The following is a 14,691-nucleotide window of genomic DNA, read 5'->3' on the forward strand; positions in this document are numbered from 1 at the left end:
GTTGAAATTGCTTTGGAAAGCAGAGATGACGGATCAGTATTCAGTCCTTGCTTTCTAAACCGCAAGCCCTAAATGTGCAGAACCAAGTGGGTATAGGTGTTCTCTCTCCACCTCCCACTTGGTTCTGTTTTGTCCTTGGCTTGCTGTTTGCTACCATAGAACAGCAGTTGATTTGACTCACTCGAGAGGGGAGATGTGCAAAGAGAATTGTGTGCAAGTAATTGGCTATGGGTGTCTGTCTTAGGACGTTTCCTAGATGGGCTGTGACCCATCCAAAGAAGAAGCTTGAGGAGGAAGAAAAATAATTATCCTGCTCTTCCAAATTGCTACAGCCTTTCTAGAGGGCAATTTATTAAGGAGTTTATAATAACATTTAAAAGCTTGTATATACTTTGACCCAGTAATTTTATTCCTGGAAACACATGTTGAGGAAATAAGCAGAGATGGACTCAAATATTTATTGTTATGGGATGTATAATTATAAAAAATAAAATGTAGACACAATATACATATTCAGCAGTAACATAAATTATGGCATATTCTTACGAATTCCAGCTATGTAGTCACTGGAAATAGTGTTCCAAAGAATATTCACTCATGATTTAATATCCACAATATATTATAGAATGGGCAAAGGCAGAGATGCTAATTGTAACACATTTGTTAGTTGATATACAGAAAAAAACTAAATGTTTTCAGACACAGTAATTATGGAGAACAATGATTTATTTTTAAAATCTACTTTTTTATAATTTAACATTTCTGCAACAAATAAATGAATTTTAAATTCAGAAATAAAACCACTGACTTTAAACACCTGTTCTCCTATCCCAATTCATTTTTTCTTCCAAATACTACCTTATTTCCACCCTTCAACAGCTGGAGTAAGAAGAACAAATAAAAAGGTCAGAATAGCCACCAAGTTATTAATATTAGAGAATCTCTCAAGAGCTAGGTGACTTGAATTCAAATTCCAGTTCAGTTACTGAGTGTAAGAGCTTTGGCAAGAACTTAGCCCCTCTGTGCCTCATTTTCCTTGTCTGTAAAATGAGTATATAATAAGACTTCATAGGATTTCTGTAAGAATTACTTATGTTCACATTTTAAAGTACTTCAAATCGTGCCTAGTATATTTTAGGTGCTAAGTATTTATGGGAATAGATCCAGTATATTGTGATACATATTAGGCTAGCAGTGGAGTACCAACATCTTAAAATGAAGGTTGTAAAGTTTTGGAGATGTTAGTTTCTTTTGAATTTTTAAAGTGAGTTAGGCAATCTTTTGTCCACTGTGCTTTTTGGGGAGACCAGAGTTATCAGAAGTGCTGTTCACCACCTGATGAAGGTATAGCAAACTATCCTAGAATATTTTCTTTGGAGCTTCCAAAGTACAGGAGAGGGTGCATGAGCATTGCTGGCATTTGTTAAGGCTTCATAGAGCAGCTCTGCTGTGGGTGATGCAATTTAATAGATCATTAAAAGGTGCCATTAACTGAGATCAAACCGCCTGGATGCATTCTCAGAGGAATCTGGAAACTTAACAGTTTATCACTCAAGTGGCAATGTTCTGGGGGCAAATTAAAAAAAAAAGAGTTTTTTCTAACCGTACACTCAATACAAATGAAGTTGATTTATGTGTCTTAGTGCGTGGAAAGTAGGAAATGGAATAGTTTTATTTTAGTGGGAAATCAACATTTTTCTTACTCAGAAATATTCATGCATCTGAGGTTTCCTGCCCTCAAGTAGCTTAGAGCAATCATCCTTAGTTTCCTTGTAGCTGGAATGTACTTGATGTATTATAAGTACCCAATAAATAATTATTTTCAATTTATTTTCAAGTAGGAGCAATATGGTAGCTAGACTTGATATTTTAGGTAATTCGTAATTTTAAAATTTCAGGCATATCAGTTGCAATTGTAATCTACTTGGCATTGTCTGATGGCCAACCTTAGAACCATTTGAACAAGATTCCTTGAATTTCTCTCCCAAGTCTAGATGAAATGTTAGCTTTAAGCAAGTATATCAAGTATATTTATGTCAAAACTAAGGCCTAGTATTGACATTTAAAAAATAGTGGTCTGTTTAAACTTGCCAAACAGTTTATCTTGAGTGGTATTTGCAAGTGCTGATCCTTCTGCCTAGAACACTTTGTCTTGAGGTATTTGTATGACTTTATCTCTCACTTCTTTTCAGGTCTGTTTCAGTGTAACCTTAATGGAAAATTTCCATCCAAGTTATGTAAAAGAAAAGCACCCCCCCCCCATGTATGTGCACACGCACACACACACACATACACACCCACATGTAAATACATGTATTTTTAACTTGGCTTCATTTTTGTCTACGGCACTTCTAATTTTCGGAAATGATATACATTTATTTATTTGCTTATTTATTTTTGATCTTTCCCCGTAAAAATGAAAACTTCACGTGGACAGGGAATTTAGATACTTCATATCCAGCACTCAGTCCAGTGCCTGGGCACGGAATGAATGCTTAGTAAATATTTGATGGAGCAGTGAATGACCATTTATTGGAAGTCTAAGATGTTTTTAGTTGCTCTAATACATAGGAGGCATCATCTCAGATTATCTTCAAAATAGCCCTAGATGTGGAGAGCTGACATTTCCGTTTTTCAGAGAGGAAACAGATTCAGAAAAGAGAAGCAGTTATCAAAGTTCACACAGGATCTGTAGTTCCAGTCATTGTTCAAGTTGACTGCTGTCTGCCTCAGTTTTCAGGACAGTCTTCATTTTGACCAGAATCCCTGATCTCTTTATGCCTGGGTCCTATTTTGCCACCACCAATTGTACTTCTAAAGGGCTGGTGTCCTGTTCCAGAGCCCTGCCAAGGGATAGGACTCCATAATTTGAGCCATTTCCCCATGTTGACCACTTCCCTATAATTTAATCATATCTGCCCCAAGAGGATCCTGTTCTGATTCCTACCACTTCAGGTAAGACTCCAGGTCAAAATAGTAGCTCAGTTCCCTTATCTGAGGAACTTCATGGAGTGCCCCTGTGATCTAAGCTCTGGATTTAGAAATGCGCAACAAGGAGTTCTTAGTTTACCACTTAAAGGAAAAGTCTGCCCCTGAATAAATGATTGAGTGTGATGAGGGTTCTTCTCCTGGATGTTTTATTGGAGAATACAATAAATTTCTTCTTTGAAGGACTAGAATGTCAATATTTTAGATGCTTTTCAGGCCTTATGGTCTTGCAGCAGCTACTCAATTCTGCATCACAGCACAGATGAAGCCACAGACAAGACCTAAATAAACAAGCATGGCTATGTTCCTCCAACTTTCTTTACACTGACAGGAGGTGGGCTGGATGTGGCCTAGAGGTTGTACTTTGCTGACTTCTTTTCAGTTTGGACTTGGTTTTGATGGGGACTCCATCTCTCATGACCCCTTCTCAGGAAGTTGTTAGTTTGGAATTAGTGTATGATTTTGGAAAGCAAAGGTGAAGCAGCCTCCATCAAACTCTGAAGGACCTGGAGGATACAGAGGATGAGAGACGGAAATGTGCAAGTAGGTTTCATTCATTCTGCTGGGTGTCCAGCTCTTCTGTCTGATGGCTGACTCTTTGACCAACCGTGACCCTGATCCACTATGAAACACTCCACTATGAACGCACAGTAAACAGCAATTTCCCACAGAACCAGTCCTATTCACTTACCCATTATAGCAAGTGGACATGCCAGGCTTCCAGATACCTCTGTTTTAGTCAGCTTTTTCATTGCTGTGAACAAAAGACTTAACCAGAACAATTAGAGGAGGAAAAGTTTATTTGGGAGCTTGAAGTTTCAGAAGTTTCAGTCGATAGATGACTGACTTCGTTCCTTGGGGCTCAAGGTGTGGTCAGATATCATGGAGGAAGAGTACAGTGGAAGAAATCAGCTCAGGGGGCTGAGCTCAGCGGTAGAGCACTTGCCTAGCACGTGCAAGACCCTGGGTTCAATCCTCAGCACCACATAAAAATAAATAAAATAAAGGTATTGTGTCCAACTACATCTAAAAAATAAACTTTATATAAAAAAGAAATCAGCTCAGAACATCTCACCAGAAAGTAGGGGGTAGTCACCTCACTAGAGACAAAATATAAACCCCAAGGGCATGCCCTATGGACCTACCTCCAGCCACACCCCACATGCCTACCACCCAGTTAATCTCTATCAGGGAATTAACACACAGATCCGGTTAAGGCTATTATAACCCAATCATTTCACCTCTAAACCTTCTTACATTGTCTCACACATGATCTTTTGGGGAAAACCCAATATCTCAGCTATAGCACCTCTGAAAACTGAAATCATTCACCCACATTGTGGCTGGTAAGTGAATTCCTCCTTTCTTTTGAAGTTTCCTTCTAGAAATCTTTTGACACAGTTTAAGGTGTAATTCCTATAATAAACTCCTTATTCCCTTGCAATCATATTCCATAATTCATGATTGAATCCTGTACTTGGTTATTAGACTTGCCCTTTGTAGCTACCTCCCTGTACTGCAGTGAAATGGGATGCTCTTGAATCCTGACCATTCTTAAAGAACAGAGTCCAGGAGATATAAAGTTTTCTCAGGCTGGCACTTAGCTTTTGCTACTAAACATTTTGCCCACTGACTGCATTTCTGTTCTTCCATATAGACTCTAACTGGTTACTTTGATTATTCTATCTCAGAATGGCCTTTGTTTTTATTTTCATTATTTTACAGCTGACCTAAAGTAGGGTATTTTCAATAAAAGTTATATCAAGTCATCCAACAAGTAAGACTGAAATGCTCTTGCAAATAGGAAAACATGTGTTTGCCTTTTCCACTCCCCTTGATATAAGGCTTGACAGAGGCCCTGGCCGGAGGGAGGTGGACAACACTCACAGTCTGCTGACGGACAAACCCTGGGTGTGGCTGTTAGACTGGTCTTGATTCAAATCCTCTTACCTTCTCTCTAAGGGCTAGGCAAATTATGTTTCCGACTGCATTACTTCACATGCTATGAGGAAAATAGTGCTGATGGAGGAGGCTGGGAGGACCAGAGGTCATACTGAATGCCTGAGGGAGTGTAATAGCTGTGAGATTTCCCAGTGCCATCCCTTGCCTGCCCTTCTGCCATAGTCTCCTCAGCACCACTCAACTAATTGCTCTGGATTATTTTGCGTATTGCAGTGGAACACCTCTCCTCTCAGGCCCACCACTCCTGAACATTCATATCAGCATCAATGTCTCCCTGTGAGATGTGCTTCTCTATTCAAAGGTGTTGGTGGGGTAGAAGAAAACAGGGGAAACCATGAACAACCCCTCTCACCAGTTTCTAAATGAATAGACAGTGTGATGCATTCTCTTGGAAAGAAATTATAGGAATTTCATAACAATGTTTTTTTAAGACATAAGGTAGATAAAATTGCATCATGTGGAATGATTTTTGTGGGCCCCTTCTTCAAAGAATCAAACCTTGCCTTGTTTAAATGCTTCTTTCTCTATGAAATCTTTTCAGACCCTTCTAGCTGTAAAATTCCCTCCTTTCTTTAAACTCACAATTAAAAAAATAAATTAAAAAAATAAACCCACACGATGCTTAATTGTTCTCCAATGATACAAATCATTAACATTAAGATATTAGAGCATGAAATTTAAAAATAGGGGTTATAGGGTGGCGTTTATATGCTTTTTTAAAAAAACTGGTTTTGTAAACTTGCAAACAAGTATTTTCTCTTAGTTCTAGTTTTCTCATCCCTAAAATGGGGATAATAATAGTACCTATTTGCCTGCCTTATTAACACTCAACATGAAATGTCAGCTGTTATTATTCTTGATATGCAGTTAGATAAATTTTATCCCTCCTTTTTATGAATTCTCTACAAGAAGATCCACTGGTATATCACATCTGTGGCTCTATAATATATAAATTCCCAAATAATGTTCACTAAGCAAATAGGTATATAAAGGTAATTAGTTGGTCAGATAAAATTGATTTGTCAGGGGAAGAAAAACAGAATCATACACTTAGATATACTTGCTTTCTGTAGACATGGATTGCGGATTGAAAACACTTTAGAAGACTTTCTATCCATATACCTTTAAATAATTAAGATCCCAGATTGACCCCCTTGCCATGTTTCTTGCCTCTTGCCCTCAGAACTTATTTCTTAGCTGCTCCAAGCTAACTCCTGCTGGCACCAGTTCCGTGAAAGAAGATAGATGTGCTTATTCTTAAATAAATGATGACAGTGCAGCTCGCTAGTTTTTTTTCCACCAGGGATCCTTCCCCTGTCTTATTGGAGCAGTAAGACAGAGAAAGATGCCCTCTGTGCTGTTCCCTTGAAATGGGAAGAGACATCTCAAAAGCAAATGTTTTACATTTATGCTGGGTGCTACCGACACATCTTAATTTACAGTTATGGGGACGCTCTGGGTTACAAAGCTGACATCTGAAGAAATGACCCGCAGTGGGGAAGTTTGACAATCTCTGCCTTTTCTCATTACCTCATGGATGATGGATAATTTCACAGCGATGACAGTTGCAGAAATACTTTTTCTGGTCGAATATAGATATCAATGTGTATATATGCATGTGTATTTGAACATAGCTCTTCTTTAGGTTTTAAGTAATATAGCTCCTCTCCAATGGAATCTTAAAATATCTGCAAGAATGGGGGATAGCAAGGATAAAACATCAAGGTTTATTTTCTATTGAGTTTAGAACTAATCTGCATGAAGAAACATCTGGAGCTAAAGAAATAGTTGCAGATGTGAGCTCTGTGTTCACGGCCAAAGGAAAGTTGTGCTTTCTTCTTCCCTGCGTCTTCCCTGATTTTTTTCCTCCCTTGTCCTTCTTCCTTTCCCTCCCCTTTCCTTTCTTTTCATACTTTCTCCTCTTTTCTGTTTCTCCATCCTATTTCTTTCTCCACCCTTCTCTGACTCTACTTTTTCCCACTGCTTGTCCTGCTATTCCTTGTCATTCTTCCAATTTATGATGGGTTCTTTTTTTAAAGTATATTTTTTAGTTTAGATGGACACAATATCTTAATTTTATTTCTGTGTGGGGCTGAGGATCGAACCCAGTGCCTCATGCATGCTAGGCGAGCGCTCTACCGCTGAGCCACAGCCCCAGTCCCTTTGATTGGTTCTTAGTGAAAAAAAACAAAAAACAAAAAAACATGGAGCACACTGGTTCCTTAGGAGTTTTAAATTAGTATTAGTTTATCCAATTTTGATTGTCAGCCTCTTGCTGAGCACTTTTGGTAATTTTGCCTAGAGTACTTCAAACTTTACTTGCCTTCTGGATCCCAGTGAGTCCCATTATGATGACAAAGTGATCTCTGATTCCAAGAGGGTAGTATCACTTGGGGTTTCAGTACTGTATTCTTCACTTGATGTTTACAGCTTTATGACTCATAAATAAAGCACAGCACCCATAGCTGAAACCTAGGAAACAGATGCACAGCACACCATACACAGGGTTCCCATCTCCTAAGGAGAAAAGACTTTTATTAACAGAATGTCCTTTTCTTTTTTGGGGGGGGGGTAGGGGATACTGGGCATTGAACTCAGGGGCTCTCAACCACTGAGCCACATCCACAGTCCTATTTTATACTTATTTGAAGGCAAAGTCTCACTGAGTGGCTTAACACCTCACCATTACTGAGACTGGCTTTGAACTCATGGTCCTCCTGCCTTAGCCTCCCAAGCCGCTGGGATCACAAGCATGTGCCACCACCCTCAACTCATAATGCCTTTTTCATATTGTTATTTTTCCTTTTGTTGATGGCTGAGATTGTATTTTATCATACTGACTCATCAGAACAGACTTACCACATTGTTGTGTTTTTTTTTTTAATTGTACTGGAGATCGAACCAGATAACTTACCACTGAGCCACATCCCCAACCCTTTTAATTTTTTATTTTGAAATAGTCTTGCTAAGCTGCTAAAGGCCTTGCTTAGTTGCTGAGGCTGGCCTTGAACTTATGATCCTCCTGGCTCAGCCTCCTGAGTAGCTGAGATTGCAGGTGTGCTCCACTGTGTTTGGCCACCTTGATCTTTGATAACATGGAATCATAGGGTGTAAAAGGAAGAAAGCGAGTTTGGAGATCATATAACAAGGTTCTCATTTTCTACAGGGGCTCCTCAGGCTTGGAAGCCATGTCTTGGTTAATTGATTACCAGGGGAAGCAGGGGAAAAGTTCAGGTTAGCTATGACTAGTGAGGGTGCCGTCATGTTGTTTATTTCCAGTGAAGGCTGTCAGAGCATCAAGAAGTTATGGCTTAGTAAGTTGTGATGACCACAAATGACAAAATGATGAATACAAGCGTGGGCTCTACTGTCAGACTGATTTAGGTTCAAATTTCAGCCACTGATTTCTAGCTGGTTACCGTGGGTGAGGTATTTAATTCTCTCCATGCTTTTTTTTTCTCCCAAACATAAGAAAATGGAATAAAGAGGTATAAAAGCCCTTTCCTAAGTAAAGGAATTGAGGAATTGGCTTTCAGATGTTAAACATGTAATAAGTTCTGTTTGCACTTTGTGTTGTTGTTATTATTAGTCTTAGTGTCGACTTCTTGTTGTTAGTGTTATACTACAGGGATTGAGCTGTAACACCAGCCTATCCCAGGAAGGGATGTTTTGTGCCATGATTGGCCCAAAAGAAAGAAAAGTTTTTTCAGTGCTAAACTACCTATTTACATACCAAAACAATTCAGTAGAAATAATCTCCAGAAAATAGATGAAAAATACTTTTCTCATATACCAATGGCATTTATGCTGTGGGTTTTATTAAAGTTATCCAGGGTTGTGGTGCAAAGAATTCTGGAAAAATCCTGACGTATCCCTACGGAGCCATAAACTTTCCTGAACGGTGGCTTCATTTTTTATTAAGCCAGAATGCTTTATTCTTTGCCTCCCCCTGTTCTTTGTCTTTCTGTCTGTCCTTCTTTCATTTCAAGATTCAAACATAATTTACTGTAGGGAGAAACTGGGACAAGAACCTTCTACTAGAAAAATCCTCTTTTGTTGAACACCTACTGTATACCAGGGAGTGTATTGAGCTCTTTGTGTAACTGATCACTCTTGGGAAGGCAGTATTAGGTTTTAAGCAACTATGCTTTAGAAATCTTACTCAGAAAAGAGAGATTTGCTTCTCCTTGATCCCACCAAGCTTATGTATGACTACCTCTGACTTGAGAAGAAATGAGAGAGAAAAAAAAAGTCAAAGAAGATGGATAGACCATTGCCTGCATTAGGACTGAATGGAATTTTGTGAAGAGAGGAAACCCTTTTGCACCAGGGCTTGTTGTGAAAGTATCTGAGGTTGCCGTTTATCTTAAGTTTTGCTTTCTGATGAGACAGTATGTTATAAAAGTGATTAGAGAGGACCGCTTATTGAAGGCAGCAGCTTGTGGCATTCTGCCTATAAACTTGAAAGATGTGTTTTCTGAAGGACTGTTCAGACCCAGGAGCTGGCTTAAGGAGGCTTCCCATGAGAACAAAGGGGAGGACGTTTTAGAGTATAAATTGCCGAGAGGTATTCCCTTTTAAGCCGTCACCAGCACGGAAGTTAATATCTTGGGCATGCACTGCCACATCTCCAGGGTGATAACTCTGAGCAGGAAGGAGCTAAGGAAAAGAGGAGGGTAAAAGAAACTTGCAAACTCACCAGAACTTTTGCACCATTCAAATCACCAGTGAGCGGTATCTCAAAAAGAAGGGACGTCTGCTGTAGTTCCATACTTGTTCAAATACTGGAGTGTGGCTAAAATGCTAAAGTTTTATTGTTTCTAAGGAAGCACAGTTTCTGTTCTTCTTTTTTTTTTCTTTCCAAATAAGTGGAGAGAGTATATAAGAGTCACCTTTAGGTTTGAATTTTCACATGGAATCTAGACCCTCATTAAAAAAAAAAAAAAGAACGAACAGAAAACTAACACACTTTCCAGAACATTATATTGATTGAAGGTTTTTAGATAATGTTTGGTGTTTGGGAAAGCATGCAAAGGTCCCTTTTTGGTGTGTGGAGGGTTACTGGGGGTTGAACTTAGGGACACTCAACCACTGAGCCACATCCCCAGCCTTATTTTATATTTGATTTAGAGACAGGGTCTCACTCAGTTGCTTAGTGCCTCATTATTGCTGAGGCTGGCTTTGAACTCGTGATCCTCCTGCCTCAGCCTCCTGAGCCACTGGGATTTTTTTTCCAAATAAGTGGAAAGATTATATATATATATTATATATATATATATATATATATATCACCTTTAGGTTTGAATTTTCACATGGATCTAGACTCTAATTAAAAAATGAATGAACAAAAAAACCAATACATTTTCCAGTGCATTATATTGATTTAAGGTTTTAAGATGATATTTGGTACAACACTGTGCCCAGCGCATAGGTCCCTTTTGAGATGCATTGGGAAGAACATTTATCAGTTCTTATCTTAATTCCCATCTCCTCATGGGGTGTTCATGGGCCGCCTGCACCTGTGCTGTGTTGGCTATAAGTGAGAAGCCTAGGAAAGCTGACTGTGACCATGACACAGATGAGAATATGTGCCATAAACACTAAATAAATAGATTAAATATGGTAGAAATGCTAAGTACAGAGAAGGAAGCACTCCAATGTAAAAATAATTAATAGTAGAGAACTGAAGTTACTAATGTATCTTAGTAAATCCTAGGATTTGAGGTGAGGAGAGGTAATAATGAGTGACACAGTTTATGAAAGAGACAAACCAGGAATGAATATGGACTGAAGAGCCCAACAGCTTTTAGTAGAGGAACTTGATAAGAATAAAAATAAAGTAAGCTATTTCAATATACTTCATTTTGAATTGTACACACTTTGTCAACAAAATGAATAGTTGCATAAAATTAATGTAGTTCATAAAGAGAGACTTTGACAGCTTTCAAAAGAATATACTTTCCTCTACATATTCACAAAATATTTGCAAAAATTGAACATGTACTTGGCCACCAAGAAATTTTACATATAAAAAGACTTTCCAGCCTACTTTTTCTGATCATACCGCAACAAATATTTAAGGAATTCAACTTATTACCAATAATTTAAGAATTAGAAAAGAAAATAATAGAGCATAAACAGAAAGTTTATAAACATAAAAATGAAAGTAATGAGGAAAAATAAAATATGAGGAAGAATAAATCCATCATTGATTTCTGAACAATCAAATGCATTCAAGAATCTATAGGAAAAGACGAGAAATTGAATTATAAAAACATGGAATGGGAAGGACATCCATGTGTAGCGTAGTTGAGAATTGAGAAAAACCTTGAGAGCTGGCACCAAGAAGGCTTTTAGTAGAAGTTTGGAAACTAGAGAAAAATGATACTTTTAGAATTAAAAATTGACAAGTTATTCCAAATAAAAGGAGAGAACAGATTAGGTGATTGTAGATGATAGAAAGTGCTAGATACAACATTGAGCAAGGCACCAATCTTGACATATTTCAAAGATATATTTTGTCTAGTTTTTAAAAATAGATCATTCTGATTTTATCTAAGCTAATCCAGGTCATGGTGTAAGATGGAAATGATCCTGTTTCTCTTAGGAAGATAGCATCATTTTAATAGCAGAACTTTGATGACAGGTATGGTGGCCCACACCTGTAATCCCAGGGACTGAAAAGGCTGAGGCAGGAGGATCAATTGCAAGTTCAAGGCCAGCATGGGCAATTTAGGGAATACCTAAGCAACGGTAGTGAGACCTTGTCTCAAAATATAAAAATAAAAAGAAACTGGAAATGTAGCTCAGTGGTAAAGCACCCATGGGTCCAGTCCCCCGGTGCAAAAAAAAAAAAAAAAAAAAAAAAAAGATAAACTGTAGTTCAGAGGAGGAAACATGAGGAGACATATGTCTTGCTCATAAACACAAAGTCAGATTTTCTGAATAGAGTATCAATATACAGAACTCTGCAATTCATTAAAAGTTTGAAATATCAGAGCCAACTAGTGTAAATATAGTAAAATAACTATTACCAATTTTAGAAAAGTTATCTTCATAATCCTGTTAAATGCAAAATTATGTCAAAAGCTACTAAAATATATGATGATATCCAGTGGCCATTTTATTAAAATTAGGTAAAAAAAATTAGGAGGAAACCAAATGTAATGAAAATCTGTTTATCAAAAAGCAATGACAAAATGTCATCTTTATTGTCCTGGAGATAGGACGCGTGACCAAAACCAAAGATGACCATGATGTTAGATGGTGCAAAGTAGCAGATAAAATGGGCAGCATCACTATTTCCGTGTGGGATGAGATTGGAGGTCTCATACAGCCAGGAGATATTATTTGGTTAATCCGAGGATATGCATCCATGTGGAAAAGATGTCTGACAATTTATACTGGAAAGGGTGTTGAACTTCAAAAAATTGTAGAATTTTGTATGGTTGATTCAGAAGTGCCAAATTTCAGTGAGCCCAACCCAGATTATCAAGGACCGCAGAACAAAGGGGCACACAATGAACAGAAGACTAATTCCATGGATAGTAATATAGGTTCAGGGATACCAACTTTCATATGCTGGTAGAAGCAATACCCGGGGACCTATCAATACACAGCTACCAGGAGCTGCTAATAATCAAACAGTCGTGACCACAATAAGTAATGGCAGGGACCCTCGGAGAGCCTTTAAAAGATGACCTATGCCAAATAGTCACATGTAGTTTTTAAATTACGTGCCCTACTTGAACACTTAGTGCACTTTTATTTATTGTTAACTGTGAAAAATATGTCCTTTATTGGTTTCCTTTTACGTTTTTGGTTTGCTAAGAAGAGTGGTTCTTTTCATAGCAAAACTGTTAAGCTGCTCAAGTCTCCTGTTGAATGGGAACACTGAAAAGTAGGGGCATATATTTTTAGAGCAAAACGTTATTGGATATCCTCTGAAAATTGCACCCATTTCAAGGGTGAGTTATTTAAAACACCAGCTTTATAGCTTCTATGAGTCTTATCTTCTGTATGAATTTTGTAATATTTCACATAAGGCTTAATGGGAGATGTTCTTTGTCTTAAATTCAGATATTGCCAACTAAAGCAATAACCACACACACACACACACACACACACACATACACACACACACACACACACAAACCCAGAAACTTAATCAATGCCAACAACAGTTTTTGAGTGTTTGTTACTCCAAGAATGACTGATTTTGTTGAGTGACTGCCTCTAAGATTTCCTAAGAAATGAGTCATCTTAAATGAATCATCCTAAATTGTTTCATTACCAAAAAAGATGATCAGAATTATGGAACAGAATGCAATCTGTATTGTAATATGTAAGTTTTAGAAGAAAGCTACTTTGCTTTATTTTCAGATAGTGCTCTTAACATTTGTTATTGGCATGGATTATATTGAAAGAAAATTTAAAAGAGGTTTTGGATATTTATTTTTGAATCTACCAGGTTAAATATCGAGAAGTATAATTTGAGAGAGTTATAATGTCATAATAAACACTGATCTAATTATTTTTTAAAATAATTTTGGTGAACCTAGGAAGGTGATTCAAATTGAGTTCATATATTAATATGCAGTCTTAAGTTATAGATCCTAAGTATTTACAGATACTCAGCCTGAATTTAAAATCCTAGGTGATCCTTCTATTTGAAGTTTGTGTGTGTTGTCAAAAGTTTCTGAACACAATTCACATAGCCTTATTAAACAGCACAAGTTAAATGACAAAATAAATAAATAAATAAATAAAGCAATGACAGCTATTATACTAAGTGTTAGAATTAAAACACAACATTAAAATAATTAAAGTCAGAACTAAACAGGAAGATTCATTATGATTTTTTTAATTCAATATTAATTTAGAATCCCAAGAAATTGAAGAAAATATCTCTTAGAAACCTTAAAAAAGAAGAGAAAATGTTATCTTTTCACTAATAACACCATTTATTCTGTTAAGAGTTGATTACATGGATACAAAAATCAACAAATAAAATTACTGGAATAAATAAGAGAATTTGGTAAGGCAGCAATAAGTACATTTTCTATATGCCAGTAGTTAGCATTTGAAATGGACTTTAGATAGGATATAAAATTCAAGCTAAATTTATAAAAATTTTAATTCTCTAAAAAGTGAACACATAAGTTAAATAATTTAAATTAGAATAACAACAAAGTTTGTTCTAGGGAAATACCTAAATAAAGGAACACATTTACACACATACTTTTATATATATATATAAAATTTATATATATATTATGTATGTTTATACATACATAATATATAGGCACACACACACATACATATATGTGTAAACACACATGTAAAAAAATTTATAAAATATGTACGTACAAATACTTACATATATACATGCAAGAATGAGCATAAAATTCACATAAATATGCACATATATGTATGTATATGCATAAATATATGTATATGCATATAAAGGGTTCATATTTATATATACTTAATTTTCACATGCATATTCATGTATCTACATGAGTATATATGCAATATGTATACATTATATTTATGAAAATATAAAAAATTAGTGGGTAGACTGCCTTCTGAGACATTCAAATACACCATAGAGTCAGTCATATCACTATGATATTGGCACAGAAGTGGAAAGTAGATATATAGATCAAAATGTATTATAAAAATAGATGTTGGTTTTAAATGAGAATATAACATATGACAAAAGCGATATGTTAATTCACT

At 36.7% G+C, this 14,691-nt stretch overlaps 1 pseudogene; it reads left to right on the forward strand.

The window, feature by feature from the left end:
• The first annotated feature begins 12,325 nt into the window (after positions 1-12,325).
• Positions 12,326-12,658, forward strand: LOC144369782 (SOSS complex subunit B2 pseudogene; annotated as a pseudogene).
• Positions 12,659-14,691: the final 2,033 nt, after the last annotated feature.

This window comes from Ictidomys tridecemlineatus, chromosome 2, assembly GCF_052094955.1.
Source record: "Ictidomys tridecemlineatus isolate mIctTri1 chromosome 2, mIctTri1.hap1, whole genome shotgun sequence".
Classification (NCBI taxonomy): Eukaryota; Metazoa; Chordata; class Mammalia; order Rodentia; family Sciuridae; genus Ictidomys; species Ictidomys tridecemlineatus.